The following is a 12,949-nucleotide window of genomic DNA, read 5'->3' on the forward strand; positions in this document are numbered from 1 at the left end:
TCTACAAAGGGATGCTCGTCAAGGGGTCTAACATGCTTAACTTGGTCTGGAGAACCCTTCAGACTCACGCTGGGACTACTAAACGTCTGCCTAAAGGCTGGCACATCTTCATGAAAGCCATGGCTGAGCTGAATGTACCATCTTCTGTTATGGGCAACGCCGTGAATCGTGATCATCTGGAACGCCTGAAAGTATCTGCCTCAGACCAAGAAACACCAACAGCACCGCCTAAGAAGCAAAAAACTCTCTAAAAGCCATTGGCTTTGCATGTAAAGTTTTATGCTTTGAATTAAACTATTCTATACGGCTATAAAGTTTTTGTCTGCAGAGGATTTTTTAAATGAAAACACACACAGCTTTATTTACACAGCATCAGCTGAGTGTTTTATTTAGACAAAGCATTCGTGAAAGTCATAGCAAGGAATACATATCTGGGCATGTTGAAACATGTTTTGAGCAGGCCTGACCACACGAAATTTTTATATTTACTTTTTACAAAACACTTTTATGCAAAACAAGCAAGTTTGCGTATCATACATCAAACGAGTAAACTCTTAAAGCCTACAGCAGAGTTAGAATCAGTGTCTAGACACCACTAGTATGATATTTTCCTAAGATATAGCCCTACATAGACGAGATTCATAAACTTGATGATACATCCTATAGTGATTGTATTATTATGTATCGTTGTTTTATGCTTTTGGATGCGTATGATAACTTGCTATGCTCAAGAGCTGTATTAGAAAGTCAAAAGTCTAACAAATTATGTCGCTAGATATGTTACTTTATGCAATTTTAATCAACATAAATATATGCAGATGCAACCAATCACGAAAAGATTGTCAGGCCCAAATCAGGCCTAGCTCGAAGAGGCTTCTGGGAAGAGGCCAACCTGACACCCGGAAGAGAGGGTCAGTTTCATGGAACCCGGAGGCCATCATGACCTAATGCATCTGCTGCAGCTTGCTAATAGAAAGAAGAAACCGGGAACTGCCCTAAACCACGCTCTGCCCTAGAAAGTCCCGGGCCTCACATAGTGCAAAGACAGCAATTCTAAATTAGCAAAATAACAGCTTGCAAAATGAGATAACATCTTAGCTTTAATCCCAGAGAAGGCAGTAAGGCTAAAAGTGAACTCCCCCTCCTGAAGAGATAATGAGAGGAGAAAAGGTACATAAGATGAGAAGAGTCAGGTCCCAAGTAGAACTATTTCGGAGAGGACAAGGCTGAAGACCCGATAAAGGAGGTAGTCTTGCCACCCTGGACGCATCAGGTAATAACAGGGACCTATCAGGTAATAACAGGGGATAAAGTGTAGAGCACCTTTCCTCCAGCCCGACATGCTTGCAGTTCAGTAGCTTGTTATTATATTTTGTATGTGTGTATTAATCTTTCTTTGCAATAAAGAATGACATTTGAGTTTTACCTGGTGTGTGACTTGTAGGTTACTCACCTACCCCTGTTGAGAAGGGAGGGAGCCCCTAACAAAAATGCATCACCACCCTGAGGTAAAAAAAAACTCTCTCTCGGTTCGTTTTCTTTGGAGGCTCATTGAATAACAAATTCTTAGGCACACATTGTTGGTGAGACAAAAGGTATATATTTGCAAATAGGGTCAGAGGGAGAAGACAAAAGATCAAAACCCTCTGCCCCTGAGTACCATCATTAGCAGGCTTTTATCCCCTCTCTTCTGGCACGTGTACAGAAGCAGGAACTCTTACAACTCATTTCCGGTTCATACAAACATGCATGAGAATACGTCAGATCATGCATCCCATGTGTATTATAATTAACTACTTAAGTATGCGGGGCGGATAGGCTTAATATGTATTAGCTGATTGCGCCTGCTCAGAACGTATTTTAGGTTACCAAAAGTTCAAACCTTCTCTGCCCCAAGGACAGGACCATTAAAAATTGCAATTTACTCTTATCTACATGAGAACGCTAAGGAGTATATGCTTTACTCTAACAAAGAGATAGTAAATTTGCAGAACAAAGAGAGCTCTTAGAGTTTTCCTTCAGTTCCCAACCCCCCCCCTTCCCTCTCTCATTAGGGAGACAAGGAAGGCTGGCAGCCGTACTTAATCAAAGGACAACTATTGATGGGAGCTAACAGCTATTGATAATGCATTTTTAATAATATTTCTAACAATATTCCCCCCTCAAGATGCTTTCTGATCTTTACTTCATTTGGGCATATCAAGATAATTACGAGGGATTCTTCTGAGGACCATGACTTTTGCTACAGTCTGTGCTTTTAGAGGGACTGCTGCAACCTGCATTCCTTCTACTGTGGTGGTTATCAATCTAGTAAGACAAGGAATGAGACAAGGGATAAAAATCAAACCAGTTAGAGCACACAAAAGCACAAACCCTACTTTTTTCCACCAGGGTCCTCCAAATAATTGAAACCACCAGTCCTTATTCCATGTGGTTTCCCACGTTTGTATTGGTACATGGGCTATTTTCCTAATCTCTTTGGCAATCTCTAAGACCACCTTCCCGTTATCATCTATTTGGAGGCAACAATTAGAAAGGTTGAACTTTCCACAGACTCCGCCATCCTCTGCGAGTAAATAGTCTAAAGCCATTCGATTTTGGTATATGGCTTCCCTCATCTGAGAACTTTGTCGAGCCAGCAACTCGAGAGCAGTGGCGGTCTGGTTAGTAATTACTTCCAAGACTGCCTGCAACCGGATGATTCTATTCAGCATATATATTGGTGTCCGGTAGCCCCAACTTCCATCATTAGCCCATGTAGCTGGTCCATAATACTCAATAATCCTCTGAGGAGGCCACTCATCCTCCTTCCACTTTTGGGAGCCACCCTGTGTCAAACTTACATCAATACTTCTCTTGGCCCTGTTCCAATCATCATACAAAGAGACTCCTAGCTTATTTTCACCCTCAGATGGTAACAAAAAGAAAGATGGTACAATTACTCCAATATAGCAGGTTCCCGTCCACCCTCGTGGTAGGACCGTATAGGCACGCTTTCCACAAATCCAATAATGTCCTTTTAGGGCCCTGTGTTCCCCTCCCAAGGCTAGGGGGTCACGGCTGTGGAAAAGAAGGGGATAGTATTTGGTGCCTTTATGCCCTAAAGGGCCAGTGTGATAGTTACTCAGTTTAAACTGACATTTCCATACGCCATCTTTATCCCTATACTCGCACTTGGTTATTTCATTTGTGTCATTTAAGGCACTCCAATATGCATTAAACCTTGCCACTGTGCCATTCAGGTGTGCCCATTGCCACTTATAAATGTAGGTAAATCGTTCGCCTCGGGTCTTTTCATATGCCTGACATCTGGTAGGGTCAGGATCGAAAGGTAATATTCTTGTCCTTTTGAGATTTTGCATCTGTGTGGAGATTGGGAGCCTAACGGCAGCAGAATTCCATTGATCAGCATACCTGCTGCATACTCGGGCCCATTTTAATGTCCATGTACACTGACTATGTCCTAACCTCTTTCCTGTACCATTACTGCTAATACAGTACTCTCCCAAGGCCACTTGGGAAAGATCCCAGCTGTGGTTCTCATTCCATTCTTGACCAGTACTCTTAACATCTGCTTTGTCACTGACTAACCATTTTGGGGCCAAAGGAAAAGCCCTCCAAGGCCACTGTTCTCCGGCCTCTCGGAGCCCCCCACAGGCCCAGCAGTTGGTAAGATTAAAAGTACTTGCAATTCTCTCCATCATATCAACATACAAATTTGTCCCTGGGGGAGTAATTTGGGAAAGCGGGGGCATAGGCCAGTGGCTAAGGCTATGCAATCCTGCTTCTTTCATTATGCAGATAACAACAAGGCACATTATAATTCCCACCATATTTTCCCTTTTACTTTCTGGACTAATTTTCTGAACTTTGATTAAGCCGTCTCAGGCGCACTTGGAGATCACCAGTAGGTTCACAGCTCCACTTGCTGGCTTCTTGTTCCGAAGACGACTCAGCTTCCGGAGTGAGTTCGTCTTGGGAGTTGTTGTCCTCTGACGCTTGTGGATGTCGTTTCACACGGGTATGGTGTATCCAACGGTCATGGCCAGCAATCTTTACAGCGGTGTGGGTTGTTAGAAGTACCTGGAAAGGGCCACTCCACCTCTCAGTCAGAGGTTCCTTTTTCCACCGCTGCACCAAGACCCAGTCTCCCGGGGAGAAGTCATGTACCGGTACGTCTAAAGGCAGGCGCTGAAAGGAGGCTGCATACCTGTGAAGAGAAAACAAGACAGACTGCAAAGCAATAACGTACATATGAAGCTCACTATTACCTAATTCAAAAGTTACATTCTCTCGCATCCCAGGAGGTAAGACTCGAGGCGGCTTGCCAAACATAATTTCATATGGGGTCAATTTAAGGCCCCGTCGGGGAGTGTTTCGAATGCAAGTAAGGGCGAGCGGCAATGCTTGAGGCCACTTAAGACGTGTTTCAATACAGATTTTGGTGAGCAAAGTCTTTAAAGTCCTATTCATACGTTCCACTTGTCCTGAACTTTGTGGTCTCCATGGTGTGTGTAATTTCCAAGTAACCTTGAGAGTTTGCGCGACTCCTTGAACCACTTTTCCCACGAAGTGTTGTCCTTGGTCCGACTCAATGGACTCAGGCAGGGAATACCGTGGAATGATCTCCTGCAACAAATACTTCACTACTGTAGCCGCAGTGGCAGTCCTGGTGGGCCAGGCCTCGACCCAACCAGAGAGCTGGTCTACCATGACAAGTAAAAACCCGTGATGTCCGGACCGTGGGAGCTCGGCAAAATCAATCTGCCATGCCTGTCCAGGGTACGCTGCCCAGGGTCTACCTCCCATTGGCACAGGGGGTTTCCTTCGGGGGTTTACTTTCTGGCATGTGATGCACTTGGTAGCAATGCGCTGAGCTTCTACATATAGCCCTGGAGCTACTGCTTGGCGGATCACTAGATCACCCATGGCCAAGCCTCCCATATGGGTTCTTGCATGGAGCTGTTGCAGCACCTCCCGAAGCAATGGCCTGGGTATCATGACTTTCCCTCCTGGTACCATCCACCACCCCTGTGAGTTCTTTTCTGCACAAGCTCTTTGTGCAAATTTATCTTCTTCAGGGGAATACTGTGGGACTAAATCTTGGATGTCTGGCCATATGGCATGGGACATGGCCTGCTTGGATACCTCCTCCGCTTCTCCCCCAATAAATGCAGCTTCCTTTGCTGCTGAATCAGCCTTTGCATTTCCAAGCTTATGCTTTTCCTCAGCAGCCTTCCCATGGGCCCGCACATGAATGACTGCTACCTCTTTAGGCTGGTGGAGTGCCTCTAGTAGCTTGATAATCTGGGGGCCATTAGCAATTTTATTCCCAGAGGCCGTAATAAAACCCCTTTCTTTCCACAATAGTCCGTGTGCATGGACTGTAGAAAAAGCATAGCGAGAGTCAGTGTATATATTAACCCGCTGGTCTGTCCCCAGCTGTAATGCTCGGGTGAGCGCAGTGAGTTCTGCGGCCTGTGCCGACCATGAGCTTGGCAATGACTCCCTCCATACTACCTTATCCAAGGTTACCACTGCACATCCTGTTCGTCTTTTTCCATCGATGACAGAGCTGGAGCCGTCTACGAAGTATTCAACATCTGGGTCCTCAATTGGGTCCTCAGCAAGATCAGGTCGCACCTGTGTGGTTTGATTTAGGACCTCAAGGCAGTCATGCATCGGTTTTCCTGGCTCCGGCAGCAAGGTTGCAGGGTTTAAGGCTGTAGTATGTTTGAAAGTAAGTCCTGGATTAGAGAGCAAAAATATCTCATACCGTGATTGTCTGGAGGGGTTAAGAAATTTCCCTCCCTCAGTCCCTAGGATCTGGGGAACTCCATGAGGAGTGAGTATTTCCATATCCGCACCCATGACTATCTTCTGGGCTTCTTCAACAACCACTGCTGTGGCTGCCACAGCCCGAAGACAGGCTGGCCACCCGAGTGCCACTGGATCTAGAACCTTTGAGTAATATCCCACGGGTCTCCAGGTCGGGCCCGATGGCTGTGTCAGCACCCCTGATGCAACCCCTCGATTCTCATGAACATACAGTCGATATGGCTTTTTACTGTTTGGGATGGCCAGGGCAGGGGGCTGGGTTAATGCTGCTTTAAGCAGATCAAAGGCATGCTGCATTTCTTTATTCCATTTCCATTTAGTGAGACTCTCCTTAGTTAGTGAGTCATATAGTGGTCTAGCCTTCCCACCATAATCTGGTATCCATAGTCGACAGAACCCAGTTAGCCCTAGGAATGCTCGTAGCTCCTTGGGTGACTTAGGTGGGGTTAGACCTTGGATTGCCTGTATGCGATCTGCACTTAGGGCTCTGACTCCTTTTGAGAGCTTATATCCCAAAAATGTGACTTCAGGCTGACATATCTGGGCTTTCTCTCTAGAAACTTTATATCCTTTTTTTCCCAGAGTGTTTAGGAGTGACCTGGTGGCTTCCTCACAGAGCTGCAAGTTTGGGCTTGCAACTAGCAGGTCATCCACATACTGGAGGAGAGTCACTGCGGGGTGTGATCCCTTCCACTCCTCCAAGTCCTTCTGAAGGGCAAGTCCGAAAATATGAGGGGCTGCTACGAATCCTTGTGGGAGAACTGTCCACATGAGTTGGGCTTTATGGAAGGTGTCTGGATCCTCCCATTCAAAAGCAAACAATTTTTGACTGTCTCGGTGAAGGGGAATAGAGAAGAAAGCATCTTTCAAATCTAGCACTGAAAATATTTCAGCTTCCCCCGGTACTTGTGTCAAAATCGTGTGAGGGTTCGGGACTACAGGATGGTCTGAAAGGACCTTCTTATTTACTGCCCGTAAGTCTTGGACCAGTCTGTATGAGACTCCATCTGCCTTCGGCACTCCAAGGATGGGGGTGTTATAGGGTGAAGACCCTTCCACTAGCCATCCGTACCTCTTGTATTTCTCTATTAACGGCTTGAGTCCAGCTCTGGCCGCTCGGCTGAGTGGGTACTGCTTTACCCGAACAGGCCCCTCCCCATCCTTGAGTACGATCCTTACCGGGGAGACGGACTTAGCTCGCGCAGGGGTTCCATCAGCCCATACTGAGGGGTCTACTCCAGTCATGTGATCTTCTGGACTTACTGCAGGGCGTCGGTCCTCCAGGAGAGCCATCTGATAGTTCGAGCTCTGCTTGACAGGTAGCTGGACCACCATCTGATCGTCTCTGAAAAAGATCTCAGCTTGCAATTTTGTGAGTAAGTCCCGCCCAAGGAGTGCAACCGGGCAACTTGGAGAATACACAAAGGAGTGCTCAAGCAAATGATCTCCCACTTTGGTGAGGAGTGGTTTACAAACAGGGAGTCGGGTTTGCACTCCCTCAATCCCTTCTACAAGTACATGCTGTTCACTAGTTCCTGCACAGGGGGGTTTTTCTGGAATCATTGAAAATGTAGCCCCAGTATCCACCAAGGCTTCAAAGTTTTTGCCACCAACCCTAATGGTTACCATGGGATCTTCTCGGGCTCCAACCCGAAGGGTAGTGGTCTTAGATCCCTGTCCCCTTCATTCTGAATCCTCACCCTTGTCTTCTGCCCGCATGAGGTGACCTCTCGGTTCCCTCTCTCTCTTCTCCTTCAACTTCGGGCATTCCCTTTTCCAGTGTCCTTTCTCTTTGCAATAAGCACAAACGTCTGCTCCCACTCTTTCTCCTTTCCCCTTCTGCATCCCAGCCTTTTCAGAGTTCCCTCCAGTTATAGCAGCTGCTAGTGCTGCCATCTGTCGCTGAGCCTTTTTATCCTCCTTGCGCTCCTGCACTTGCTCACGATTCCCATACACCTTATATGCAATTTCCACCAGCTCTGAAATCGGTTTCCCAGCACCTCCCTCAGTTTTCTGTAACTTCTTACGGATATCAGCAGCAGATTGACCAATAAACATAAGATTTACCATGCGCTGGTTATCTGGGGCTTCTGGATCCAGATCCGAAAACCTGCGAAATGCCTCATACAGCCTCCCAAGGAAAGCTGAGGGATCCTCCTCTTTTCCCTGTCTCACTTCATACAACTTAGACAGATTGGTAACCCGAGGCACTGCCTTTCCCATTGCTTCCACTATAATTCCCAGATACCGTGCACTCAGCTCTCTGCCTTCGGCAGTGTGATTATCCCATCTCGGCTCTTCTACAGGGAAGGTATCACGCAGAGTACGACCAGCAGCACCCTCTAACTCAACTCTGGCTGCCGCAATACGCTCTGCTGTCCCCAACACTAATCTCCTCTCCTCCGGGGTTAGGAGGGTCTGGAGCATCATCTGGACATCAGCCCAAGTGGGTCGATGAGTCTGCCCAATGGATCGAAACAAATCCCTCATCTTTTCAGGGTCTTCACGAAAAGAGGGGCTCTGATTCTTCCAGTTAAATAAATCTGAAGTGCTAAATGGGGTGTAGACAAAAGTTGCAGTGCCTCCTTCCCCAATAACCTCTCGCATCGGACAGTTCAGCACCGGCTGTGACTCTACAGGCTTGCGCAAATAATAACCCTTATTTCCTGATTCAGATGAGGCACTTGGCTGAGGCTCACGCTCTAACTCATTAGATATGCCTTGGTACGTCGGTGGTGATCTCTCTAAGGGAGGGGGCGGTGGTGCAGAAGGACTGGATGCCGAGGAGGCGTCTGACTCATCTTCGCTACCCGACAGGGCAACCGGAGCACGGGTCCGGTACTCAGCCAATTCAGAATTCCCCCCCTCATTAGACTCAGGAAGTACAGGCGCCCCCCCCCGAGTCTTTTTCTTAACAAGCATCACATGAGACTTTACTAAGTAATTCTTAATCCAAGGTGGCTGATTTTGAACCACCCACAACCAACAATCAATATAAGGAAACTGATTCCAATACCCATTTTGCATAACAATTTCATGGATAGCTATCACTTCTTTTAGCACAAAGGATCCTTTCGGGGTCCAGTGGACCCCAAATGTTGGCCACTCGAGTTGACAGAACTTAATTAAATCATCTTTTTTCATTTTTATTCCGTAATCGGCCGGCCTTGCAAATTTATTAAAATGACGTAATAAGCACCTTAGAGGGGTATCCGTGTTTTCTACACGGGAGCTAACCGTACCCATTTTGCCCACAAAAGTGCACCCAAGGCACACCAAATACCAAAAAGTCCCTTACAGCAGATGATTTACCATGAGAACATGCACACCTCCTGCTCCGGACCCAGAACCAAATTGGGCAAAGGGAGTTCGTATACTCACTCAGATACCCCAGAGATCTCGATCCAAAGCCAAAAATGTGTACCTGGAGACTCCAAAAAAAAACAAAATTTGCATAGGAGCTCTTAGTGTTCCGGATGTTCCGGCTCACACCTCAAGCCCCCCCTCAGGGCGAGCCAAAAAGAAAGGCTCGGCGCGCAAACCCCCCAGGGGGGCAGAGACGATGTGCCGACGAACTCCGGAGTTATCCAAAGAATGCCCCACGTTGGGCGCCAAATTGAGGTAAAAAAAAACTCTCTCTCGGTTCGTTTTCTTTGGAGGCTCATTGAATAACAAATTCTTAGGCACACATTGTTGGTGAGACAAAAGGTATATATTTGCAAATAGGGTCAGAGGGAGAAGACAAAAGATCAAAACCCTCTGCCCCTGAGTACCATCATTAGCAGGCTTTTATCCCCTCTCTTCTGGCACGTGTACAGAAGCAGGAACTCTTACAACTCATTTCCGGTTCATACAAACATGCATGAGAATACGTCAGATCATGCATCCCATGTGTATTATAATTAACTACTTAAGTATGCGGGGCGGATAGGCTTAATATGTATTAGCTGATTGCGCCTGCTCAGAACGTATTTTAGGTTACCAAAAGTTCAAACCTTCTCTGCCCCAAGGACAGGACCATTAAAAATTGCAATTTACTCTTATCTACATGAGAACGCTAAGGAGTATATGCTTTACTCTAACAAAGAGATAGTAAATTTGCAGAACAAAGAGAGCTCTTAGAGTTTTCCTTCAGTTCCCAACCCCCCCCCTTCCCTCTCTCATTAGGGAGACAAGGAAGGCTGGCAGCCGTACTTAATCAAAGGACAACTATTGATGGGAGCTAACAGCTATTGATAATGCATTTTTAATAATATTTCTAACAACCCTGTCATTTTGTGCTAAGTCATTGGAATAATACAATTTTGAAATCTGTTAAAATGATAGCCCATTGCTACGGTGGTGCAGGAAAAACACACAGTGGTATCTGCAAGTGACAGATTGGGGGTCTTGTAACTGTTTCATCTGAAAAGCAGTGTCTGTAGCGTTCTTGTTTAAAAACAACATAATGCTTTGAGGAAAGAGAGCACTGTTTGGGGGGTGACTGTATGAGTTGAAAAATTCCCCCCGGTTCTGATCCTCCAGGTAAGCAGCCAGCCGGTGTTCTCCGGGGTGATTATGCGGGTGCGTGTTGACCACCAAGCTCAGGGGCCTTTGAGACAGTCAAGTCTTAGGAAGCCAGTCGCAGGGGAAAACGTCTAAAAAAGTTTCTTTGGCATAAGGGTTGGAGGATAAAACCCTGGCGAGCTGTTTGGTGTCCATCTTCACAATGTCAAACAGGCCGTTTCTCCTCTGCTTTATTTCTATGACATTGTCAAAGACCCCGTACACAATCGTGTTAACTGTGGTAGGCAAAACCACAGCAAAGTGTATTTCTGCTCTCAGTTCCCGGTTTTAATCAGCAAATAATGATCAACACATTCCTGGTCAGGAGACAGGTCAAAGGCAAATAAGGTGTACACCAGGGCAAACTCCTCATGGTTGATTATCAGGGCCTGGTCTTTCATCTGTTTACCAGCTGTCTGTACCAGCTGCATGTATTCTCTCATGCAGTTACCATTCTCAAAATCTGGTTGTAGGGGCTTTGTTGAGGTTTGTTCTCCATTGATGTAGAGGGCCACAAAATTAATATTGTAATGTTTAAAGTTGAAGGGGTTCTTAGCATAATTCCCACTAAAGGCATCGTTATCCATGAACCTGATGACGATGAGTTTGGGCAGCTGCCACAGAAACAGATTCTCCTGGTTGCTGACTTGGCTCCGGCAGAAATGCTTAACACTTTCATACCCACGCAGTATATGGGGTATTTAGCATTGGCCATAAGCAAGGCTTCTGTGTGGCCCAGTTGGATGCTCGGGGCTACCTTCACTTTTTTTACAAAAAGTAAGGTGGATGTGATTTTTAGTTTACATTGGCCAGCCACTGTGGCACCCATCAAGCAGAAGGCATCTTTGCTGCATGTCAGTTTAATTTTCACATCCACGCCATTCAGCAACAGTTTTTCTTGAAAAAAGCAAATCGCTATGAAGATGACCAAGGAGCTCTATCCTTTTGCTTCGGTCTGTCAGGTTTGCCCATGTCTGAAACCCGTGATTATCACCTGTGAGACTGTTTCATGATGCCCGGGTGTATCTTTGTAAAACAGGCCGGCAAAAAATTGGGTGGCAAGGGTGTCATCGATGAAAGTTCAGTAGGAGTAACAGTTGTTGCTCTGGCTTATGAGATGATCTCCCAGAGTGACATCCAGCTGACTGAAGACAGAGGCTAGCAGGTAGTTCACCAGACCCACCGCTGCCCCGGCATCGAGATCAGTTCCATCACCTTTTGCAATCTTGCAACAAAGGCACAGCAGCGTGTTATTCAAATCCATGTAATCTTCACTATTCCCAGCTATGAAAAAGTCAAGGGGGCTGGACTCGGTAACAGCCAAGAGTGGGGGGATCTCAACATACAGGCTTTTCTCAATGCAGGTCTTCATAGGGGCTATTTGAAACACATCTAGTTCAGATTTGGCGAATTCTTCAGACCCTCAGTGAACAAAGGCCATGGTGGTCAAAATATATTTCTGTTTCCTCCAGGAAAGCGCCCGTTCTTTCTCCCAGGCTGCTTCTTGGTTTTTCGCATCTGGTGGCCCCGTTGACTTACCCTCTTCTTTTTAAGGGATTGAGGAGGTCCTGCATGTCTGGAGTCTGGTGCATGTCTCTTTTAAGGCTCTTTCTTTGAATATATACACGAGGCCAGATCCCTCCTGCTTTGCCAGCTTGACCACCTTATCCAGGACAGCTCAGGAGACGTGACCCATCACATCTTTGGCTATTTTTTGCACTGCATTTTTAGCATGGGGCTTAATAATCTCCAGACCCCTTCTCAAAAGCAGAACAGCTTTTCTAAAGAGGCTGCAAAATATGCCTCCCACACTGGCCCTGTACATCACGGGCACCGCCTGGTATCCTGGAAGACCGGTCTGGGCTTTATAATAATTTTGTACAAGTTAGGGTCCCCATAGGTTTTTACCACCACCATCATGCTTTTACTTATTTTAAAATCTCAAAGTCTTCCGGGGGCATAGGTGAAGCTTAATGATCATCTTACAAAAGCGAAATGAGACATGTTTGTTCTGATCTGTCCTTATTTCAATGATGATTGTGTCAGTGTGGTGCTGATTAATGGGGACATAATGCGAGTTGTCATATGCAGTGAGAGTTGTCATTGTTGTCATTGTTGTTCCCACGGAGAGGGACACAGCATAGCAAAAGAACCAAAAACTCCCCGACAAGCTGATGTTCCACAATGTCCATGTAGACATACAGTAAATTGAACCCACTGGTAATATCAGCCATAAACGGGGGGTTTTTAACAGTGGACCCAGGTAGCAACCCCAAAATATAGGCTAGTTCACCACCAGTAGAAAAAGCATAGGAGTTATCACTGGCTTTCAGTCTAATTTTTCTGCTCACCTGGTCATAGAGCATAAGTAATTCAGGCAGAGTAGGGTGGGTGGTAATTGTATAGTTCATAAGATCCAGTAACTCTGTGACAGTTGTATAATACCCCTGAGGCAGGAGGTACTCCCATTTTTTAGTCCCAGAAATGATTTTGAAAGGGGTGTCTTTGTTGATGTTGTTCCAGCTGTGCGGGTATTGTATTTCTGCTTACCCTATCTCCCAGTTCC

At 46.2% G+C, this 12,949-nt stretch overlaps 1 long non-coding RNA gene across 2 annotated transcripts; it reads right to left on the reverse strand.

Annotated features, from left to right (window-relative positions):
- Positions 1-1,577: 1,577 nt before the first annotated feature.
- Positions 1,578-10,095, reverse strand: LOC149858412 (uncharacterized). Of its 2 annotated transcripts, none has more exons than XR_016443962.1 (2): positions 9,220-10,095; positions 1,578-4,210 (listed from the first exon to the last, which is right to left on the reverse strand). It is a non-coding gene; the product is annotated as an uncharacterized LOC149858412 (long non-coding RNA). The 2 variants fall into 2 exon arrangements; XR_016443961.1 differs by having other exon boundaries at positions 9,151-10,095.
- Positions 10,096-12,949: the final 2,854 nt, after the last annotated feature.

Source organism: Crocodylus siamensis, chromosome 8 (genome assembly GCF_052110815.1).
Source record: "Crocodylus siamensis isolate JL-2025a chromosome 8, ASM5211081v1, whole genome shotgun sequence".
Taxonomy (NCBI): Eukaryota; Metazoa; Chordata; order Crocodylia; family Crocodylidae; genus Crocodylus; species Crocodylus siamensis.